The sequence below is a fragment of the Scyliorhinus torazame genome, chromosome 6, assembly GCF_047496885.1.
Source record: "Scyliorhinus torazame isolate Kashiwa2021f chromosome 6, sScyTor2.1, whole genome shotgun sequence".
Lineage (NCBI taxonomy): Eukaryota > Metazoa > Chordata > Chondrichthyes > Carcharhiniformes > Scyliorhinidae > Scyliorhinus > Scyliorhinus torazame.
Genome location: NC_092712.1, coordinates 47,928,476 through 47,937,791, shown reverse-complemented (window position 1 = coordinate 47,937,791; position 9,316 = coordinate 47,928,476). Strand labels below are relative to the sequence as shown.

The window sequence follows — 9,316 nt, the reverse complement described above, 5'->3', positions numbered from 1 at the left end:
TCCTCATTGCTCGATCGGTCGTGCCGTTCCCACGGTGGTCCTGATATCAGGGGAAGCGCCCAATCTGGCGCCACTTCCAAGGCCTCTTCAATGCAGTAAATGTGAACTGCGGTAAAGTCCCGAAGGGCTAGTAACTTTGTGATTGTCGAATAGCACCCTTTCACTCTCAGTGAAGGTATGGTGCTGAGCTGATGTTTGGTCGGAGGCTGATGTTAAAGAAAGCAGCCCCTTCCATCACTGCTCACCATGTCGGCACAGACACACACACACACCCCCCACACACACACCCCGGCGCTGTCCCCCGTTTGCAGCGTGTCATTGAGTTTCTGCTCGCAACCCCCCAAGTTGCATCGAGGCTTTTATCCTGTTGCTGTGCACCTCGTCAAAAATTTTAATGTCATCTGAGCAGCAACAGAATGATGGAAGCAAGAGGAAAACAGCAAACACTAAACAAGAAATAACTGCTCACGGGGGCGACACCGACTTTGTTTTCTTTATTTACAGCCGGGCAGCCAGAACAAATGCAGAGTTCACTAAAGTTCCAACAACGTCAGTTCCAATAAAGCCTTTAAGGATAGACGAGTGGAAGAAATTGAAAGCAGAATGATACAATAACTCTTGTTTTGAAGTAAACGTGATGGAACAACTATTGTCTACTCGTTCTGAATTTGATGTGGCTAAACCACTTAGTTTTGTGACAATGGAAACTGGTACAGTTGAGTATGAACTCCATCTAACGTACTTGGCATTGTGTGTCCAAAAGCAACGTCTGAGCGAGATGCTTGATTTATATGTCACCATGCAATGGCATGGAAGCTCAGCGGTCAGCACTGTTGCTTCACAGCGCCAGGGTTGCAGGTTCGATTCCTGGCTTGGGTCACTGTCTGTGCGGAGTCTGCACGTTCTCCCCGTGGGTTTCCTCCAGGTGCTCTGGTTTCCACCCACAAGTCCCGAAAGGCGTGCTTGTTTGGTGAATTGATAATAACAATCACTTATTGTCACAAGTAGGCTTCAATTAAGTTACTGTGAAAAGGCCCTAGTCGCCACATTCCGGCACCTGTTCGGAGAGGCTGGTACGGGAATTGAACCTGCGCTGCTGGCTGTGTTCTGCATTACAAGACAGCGATTTTACCCACTGTGCTAAACCAGCCCTTGGATATTCTGAATTCTTCTTCTGTGTACCCGGAAAGGTGCCGGAGTGTGGCGTCTAGGGGATTTTCACAGTAACGTCATTGCAGTGTTAATGTTAGCCTACTTTTGACAATAATAATAATTATTATTAAAATTAGATTCAAAGTATTGGACGTTGGAGTTTCCAGTCTCTTCATCGGTAGTTTTAGTAAGACCAATCATTGGAGAGAGGCTGTAATACTTTTTAGATTCAATCACAATCCAAAAAGTGATTAACCAGGGGCGGAACGTTGCGCAGCGGTTAGCACTGGGACTGCGGCACTGAGGACCCGGGTTCGAATCCCAGCCCCGGGTCACTGTCCGTGTGGAGTTTGCACATTCTCCCCGTGTCTGCGTGGATTTCACCCCCGCAACCCAAAGATGTGCAGGTTCGGTGGATTGGCCATGCTAAATTGCCCCTTAATTGGAAAAAAAAATTAATTGGGTACACTAAATTTATATTTAAAAAAAGAAGAAAAAAAAAAAGTGATTAACCCATCACCAAGAAATTATGAAGATACCATTATTTGTGCACTCTGGCATAATGAAGTACAAACTGCTTGGAGGTTATTTAAAGATATGGAAGGCATAAACTTAAATCCAAATGAGCATACCTTACTAGTATTTTTGATTGTGGCAAGTCATTTTGTGATGATCAATATGAAAATAAGATGTATATCCTTTGTTACCTGAGAGACAATCAGATTTATCAGGGAACATTTAATGCACAGCGTTCATTCATGGTTTGAGAGATAAATATTTAGTTACAATGCCCTTTTTCAAAGTTCTGCATTGTAAGGATTCTATGATTCAACGTATAGCCGCTCAAGCTTTTACATCGAGAATGGCAGCCACTGTCACCTTTTAAAGTGGAAATAAATGAGGCTGTGTGGAGTCTTATTGCCAGATGCTGTAAGAGAGCATTTCACGTGCCCTGCACCTACACTTGACGTCAAGCACTCTCCAGGTACCTGCTTTTGGCGCCAAATAACAGAGCAGTGTTGCTTCCATCTTCCAGCTGCAGGCAAGTGAACTGTGAAGATGAATGGTTTTCTTAAAAGTAAGAGATGGCCAGAGACTCAAACAGGCAGTTTACCAATTGGACAAGATCTCACAACAGAATCTGCTGGAGTGAGCTGCTCAGGAGAGTCCAGGGCAGTTTAAAGCCGTGCTAGTGTTCACTCTGTACAGAGCTCCAGCACCTCAGGTTCACATCCTGCAAAGAAGAAACTTAAGTCAGGAACAAAGCAGTATGGTTTTGTCAATTGTGCCAATGCAATTAAGGATGCAAAGTCCATGTGTGTTATATGCAGGTAAGAACTGGCAGATGAGAAGGGAAGTTTCAGGTTTTGAAAGAGAAATGGTGGGTGAAAAATTCCTTTTGAGCTGGAGACCCCAGAGTCAGTTATTAACTTGCAGCTGACTCCAAATGAAACGATTACGCTGCTGTAGCTTACCTGTGGTACCGCAGTTTTCAGCATTCTGGTGTAGCATCCCCTAGGGGTATCCAGTGCTGAGTAAAAAAAGTATTTTGTTGCTATTGTTCTTCATGAGGAACTACATGTGCGAGGTTGGATTTTCTGTTTTCATAAAGATGAAGACGGCACAAAGGAACTGGCTGAAGTCAGCACCTGATATGCGCATTACCCTCTGCTCCCTTGAACCGGATTCAAGTGAGATTGTCAGGACCAAGCAGGCTCCCCTTTCATATTAAAGGTAAGCAAATGTGGCGTGTATCACGAAGGTCGGTCGACATGGGTCCCGTAGGTCGGCCAGTTGGCAAAAGTGGGTCCCTGGAAAAAAAGTTTGAAAAACACTGTGCTAACCAGCCTTCTGTCCATGGAAAACTGTATGGTTCTATGAGGAAAGACTGGATCTAGTTCTGAGGAATCAATCAAGCCACAAAATCAATGCAAAGAAAATTTAGAAATCAGTGATAACAACGTAACATTAAATCATAAACACAAGTTAAATATGAAGCCGATTTTTAAAAAAACACATCAGGAGTATTGGCCTGAGTCTAATGACTCTGAAAAAATAATACCTTTATACATAGCTTTATTCATGTAGGTGAGCTCCTGCAGAATATTGTGTGTAGAACTAAATGGTCACAATAAAACAAAATGGACAACTCACAATCCAGAATCAACCAATTCTCTGCTAGCCAATTTTCATATTCCATCCTCTGTCAATGTAAGCTCAACCAAGGCTCTGTTGCTGATATCCTAACTCACATGATGTCCGGTTCACCCATCACTCCTTTGCTCCTGACCTATATTAGCTCCCGGCCCAGTAACACCTCGGTTTTATAACACTCTTCCTCATGTTCAGATCTCGCTATGATCTTGCTTCTTCAGATCGCTGTCCCCTCCTTAAGCCATGTTATCCTCCAAGTACTCTGTGTTCCTCTAACTCTGGTCTCATACACATCCCTCAATTCCATTGCCCCAAGATAGGCGGCTGTTCCTTCAGCTATATTTGGGCCCCAAGCCCTGGAGTTCCTCCCTAAACTATTACACTTCATCACCACACTCTCATTCATTAAGAAACCCTGTACAATCTACCATCTACCACCAATCTGTTGGTCATCTGTGCTAATGGCTGGCTCAGTGCCAATCTTACCTGACTATGCTCGTATGAAATGTCTGGAGTCTTACATCAATCGAAGATGGTGTTAGTATTGATCATGGACACCTCAGCTGTGATCCCGAAGTGTAAGAACATAGTGGAGCTTGGCATATTTATTCCTGGAAGTAAATAACTCCCAACAGGCTTACATTGATACCATTGAGTTACTTGATCTACCATTCTTTATCTTGGCTCTCAAAGTTGTGCCCTTTACATTATACAATGGAGTTCTTTCACATTGTATCTCCATTATCCGTGTGTGTGTTATGGATTCCTGAATCATTGACGGCACTCTCTTTCAACAATCAGTAGCTTATTCACTGGCTAAGCAACTACATCAGGGCCTGTGCTTTGCCCGCTTCCCAGTGCTAACTTCCACGCTCCCGCCATGTGATCTCACATGGTCACGTTGTCACGTAATAATAATAGTCTTTATTGTCACAACTAGGCTTACATTAACACTGCAATGAAGTTACTGTGAGAAACCCCTAGTCACCACATTCCGGCGCCTGTTCGGGTACACTGAGGGAGAATTCAGAATGTCCTATTCACCTAACAGCACATCTTTCGGGACTTGTGGGAGGAAACCCGGAGCACCCGGAGGAAACCCACGCAGACACGGGGAGAACGGGCAGTCTCCGCACAGACAGTGACCCAAGCCAGGAATCGAACCCGAGAACCTGGCATTGTGAAGCAACAGTGTTAACCACTGTGCTACCGTGCCACTTGGTCAACAATCCCTAGACCAACTTGCACCATTTTATAATTACACCTGGGCCATTGAGCAGTGAAATCAGAAAGCAATTTTCCTCATACACGGGACAGTAGAAATCTGGAGCTCTGGTTTCCCTTGAAAGACTGGTGCTTGGGCCTGTTGGATATTTCATGATCGAGATCAGTAGATGTTTCTTAGGCTCGGGCATTCAGGAATGTGGAGCAAAGGCAGTGTAATAACTTTTCCAAGGCCAGTCTTCTAACGAAACTCCCTTTACAAAAAGGTCCGCTATCGTGACGTACACTGGTGTCCAGGGGCCTACGGAGATGCTGGCCCGGGTTAGAACTGCGGGTTTTAAACTCCTGCAATGCATTTCCTATTGAGTGAGCCTCCGTCCGCTCTATAGGGGAATTTGTATTCCATGATACTCATGGGGAGATCTATTGATGCTCCCCTGTGTCCTCTGTGGTCACCGTAACATCCCTTCCCCCTTAATTACATTTCCCCCTCAGTACTCCCGCGCGATGAGGTCTCTTCAGACTCTTCATAATCAGCCTGAGGTTCGTCGAGGATGGAACGGGATCTGGAGCTGTGAACTGGATTGGTGATCTGCGCTTCCAGAGGGAGCGCCAAAGAGCTACCAATGTGCCTTCCTCCTTGGTGCCTGCTGCAGTCGAAACGTGATTCCACTGCTCCCTTCTCAGAACCTCAGTCTTTGTTATCAGTGGGGGGGGGTTGGACACAGGGTTCTTGAAGGGTGGTGGCTCGGCGCTGGCAGCAGCCACCTCTGTGGCCGGTGGGGAGGCTTGTATGGGGACTGACTCCCAACTTCCAAGGTGGTCCACGTGTTTCTTTAACACCTAATGCAGGACCTTCACTTTGTAGGATACGGGTCCCGCTTTCTCCAATATGACTCCGGGGACCCAACTGTTGCCACCTCCAAAGTTCCTCACGTAGACTCGTTCATCCGTCTCGAATATTCTTTTGGATCTCACAAAATGACGATTTCTTTACTGGTTTTCTGGTTGGGACTCCACCCTACCTGCCAGGTTTCGAAGTAGTTGGCTTAGTTTCGTACAAAGCCGTTGTCCCATAACAGATCCGCTGGGGTGATTCCTGTTGCAGTGTGAGGAGGGGCCTACATTCGAATAAAAACTGTGCCAGTTTGGTCCCTGTCAACGCTGCCGGTTTCTTTTTCATGCTGATTTTAAAGATTTTCACTGCCCGTTCTGCCAGCCCATTTGACGACGGGTGATAAGGTGACGTTCTGAGGTGTCTGATGCCATTGGATTGCATGAAACCCTCGAATTCACCATTGGTGAAGGCAATGCCATTGTTGGAAACCAGGGCTTCCGGAATGCCATGTGTGCAAAAAAATCTGTCACAGTTTCCCAGCCGTAGCGTGGGAGGTCGTGGAGGGCATGCAGTGGACCGTGCCTCCACCAGGATCAAAATGGTGAAAAGGCCCGGCAAAGTCCACGTGCATTGGCACCCATGGTCTGCCTGGCCACTCTCATGGGTGTACAGTAGGTGAAGGAGGAAGTTTATGGTTTTCCTGGCATGAATCTCACTGCTTCATGAAGTCCATGATCTCTGAATCGAGATCGGACCACCAGACTTGGCTCCTGGCGAGCGTTTTCATTTTGGAGACTCCAGGATGGTTATTATGTAACTCCAGTAGGATTGGGCATAACCCAGGGAGGGGGACAACTACCTGGGACTCCCAAAGAATGATACCGTGCTCAGCACTGAGTTTATCTTTCATGGTCAGATAAGGTTTCATGCCGTCGGAGGGAACATGCGACAGTGTTGGATCCTTTTGTGTCCAAGTCTTAATTTGCTTTGCAGACACTGGTAATATCTCGAAAAACATTCAGGGTCATTGTGACTTCTTCCAACTCCAGCAGGGGGCCGGGCTTGTGGGCAGCCGGAGATGACTCAAAGCATCAGCATTAGCTATTCGTGTTCCAGGGTGGTGCTCTAAGAGATATTCATAAGCTGCAAGTAACAGGGCCTAACACTGTATTCGGGTGGAGACAATAGGGGGGATTAACTTAGCCCCTTACTCTGCAATCTTGGACTTGACCCCTCCCTGTGCAGCTGCATCCTTGACTTCCTCACCAATAGACCTGTCAGGAGAGGCAACAGCACCTCCTCCACAATAGTCCTCAACACCGGGGCCACGCAAGGATGTGTGCTCAGTCCTCTACTGTACTCCCTATACACACATGACTGTGTGGCAAGGTTCAACTTCAATTCAATCTATAAGTTTGCAGATGATACGACTATGGTGGGTTGTATCTCAAACAACGATGAATCAGACTACAGGAGGGAGATAAATCACTTGGTTGCATGGTGCACCGAAAACAACCTCACTCTAAATGCTGGAAAGACCAAGGAACTGATCATCGACTTCAGGAAGTGCAGCACGACACACAGTCCCATCTGCATCAATGGCTCCGAAGTGGAGATGGTCGATAACTTTAAGTTCCTGGGGTCACCATCACCAACAGTCTGTCCTGGTCCACTCACGTTGATGCAACCGTCAAGAACGCCCAACAACGTCTCTACTTCCCACGAAAGCTAAAGAAATTCGGCATGTCTGCATCGAGTCTCACAAACTTCTACAGATGTGCGATTGAGAACATCCTATCCGGCTGCATCACAGCCTGGTATGGTAACTGCTCGACCCAAGATCACAAGAAACTGCAGAGTGTAGTGAACTCAGCCCAATGCATCACACAAGCTTGCCACCCCCACATTGATTCTGTATACACCTCCCGCTGCCTCAGGAAGGCAGGCAGCATTGTCAAACCCTCACACCCAGGCTTTGCCCTCTTCCTGACCCTTCCATCAGGCAGAAGATGTGGAAGTCTGAAGACTCGCACATCCAGATATAGGAACAGCTTCTTCCCCACAGCTACTGGACCCCTCAACGACTCATCCTTGGACTGATCGGTTCCCTGTACTATTCACGATGCCCTATGCTGCTCTTGTTTGGCCTTGTTCCGCATTGTAACCAATCATTATTTGTTGATGCACTGCTGTCAATGTACTCTGTCAGTTATTCTTTTGTCTACTATACGTACTGTATCTTGGCCGCAGAAAAATACTTTTCACTGTACTTCGGTACCTGTGACAATAAATATCAATCAATCAAAACGTCCCAATAAGGGTTTGTGGTCGGTTACTATCACCAAACGCCTGCCATAAACGTACTGATGAAATTTTTTTACACCAAACACAACCGCCAAACTCTTCTTCTCAATGTGAGAGTCCTTCCACTTAGCCTGGACGGGTAGGAGATGGCCTTTCTGTTCCATCTTCCCAGCGATGTGAGAATCCTGCCTCAACCTTGTAAGGAGAAGCATTTCTCGGCAGGATGAATTCCTTTTTGGGGTCAAAATGGGCCAATACATTGGACGGCTGCCATTTTCCTTTTTCATAGGGCGCCAGTTGTGGCGCCTGCCATGACCAATTTTGGTTCTTTTGCAGTAGTATGTGTAGCAGAGACTGCAAAGAAGCCAAATTCAGGATAAAATTCCCATAATAATTAACTAATCCCAGGAAGGATTTTATTTCCATGGTGGTGCCTGTAGTTGGCACTCCCAATGGGTGTAACCTTTTTTGTCCACCTGATAGTCCAAATAGGTCACTTCGCTCGCTTGGAAAACGCATTTCTCTCTTTGAAGATGTACCCCTGCTTTCAAAAATGGCTCATCAAGGTTCGCCAGGTGCTCTTGTTCTGAAGTCCCTGTGATCAGAACATCATCCCAATACACCACCACTTTGGGTCACCCTTGGAGTAAATTCCCTATGGCCCATTGGAATATGGCGCAAGCTACCAAGACCCCTAAGGATAAGTGAGTGTACTTATGTATGTTGATCGTAATGTATTTACGGGAAGGTTTGTCTAGTTCGAATTGAAGATGGCCATGGCTCATATCTACCTTAGTGAACATCTTACTTCCCCAAGGCCCTCTTGAAAAACTTCAGGGCATTTGCTGATAACTTTCTACAGTCCACCAATGCCTAGTCTGAAAATCTCTCGCCGATCCAGCCTGATTCGCTGGAGACAAATCTCGCCCCATACAACTTGGTCCTTGTCCTTGCACAATGATGAGTGGAACCTGGGCTGACTGTTGCGTGTCTACATTGTAGTACCCTCAATCCGCAAAGTTTCCCCCGTGTTTGTAGCTAATCTGGCTCTCGTGTCTTCCAAACTCAAGGATTGGATATCAGTTTGGAGGCAATCAAATATCTGAACTCCAATGATGGAGACAGCAGTTCCCGTGTCCACCTCCATCTCCAATGGGCCGAAACACTCTTTTCAGTTGAGGCAGCTCTTCATGTTCGCCTCCTTCAATCTGGTCTATCTCATTCTCTGCTCCCAATGCAGACTACTGTACATTTGTGAGACTAAAAGCAGAATACCTCCGCATGCATGACCCATACCTGCCATTTGAACTCACCGTCCAGCTCCCATATCCACATGTCTTTCCTTGACCAGCTACAATGTTCCAGTGAAGCCCAACGCAAACAGGAGGAACATCACCTCATCTTCCGATTCGGCACATTACAGCCTTCCGGACTTAACACTGAGTTCAACAACTTCAGACTGTGAACTCTCTCCTCCACCTTCACCCCTTTTTTATTTCTATCGATTCATTTTCATTTCTTCCTTCGATGTGTTTTTCCCTCACCATTGGCCCCCCCGTCCCCCCACAAGAGTCGTCTGTGCTCCCTGTTCCAGAAGACCATCAGAAATAGGAGCAAGAGGAGGTTGTTATGCCACTCAAGCCT

General features: G+C 46.5%; 1 pseudogene; it reads left to right on the top strand.

The window, feature by feature from the left end:
- Positions 1–209: 209 nt before the first annotated feature.
- LOC140425681 (mitochondrial ribonuclease P catalytic subunit-like) lies at positions 210–1,926 on the top strand (annotated as a pseudogene).
- Positions 1,927–9,316: the final 7,390 nt, after the last annotated feature.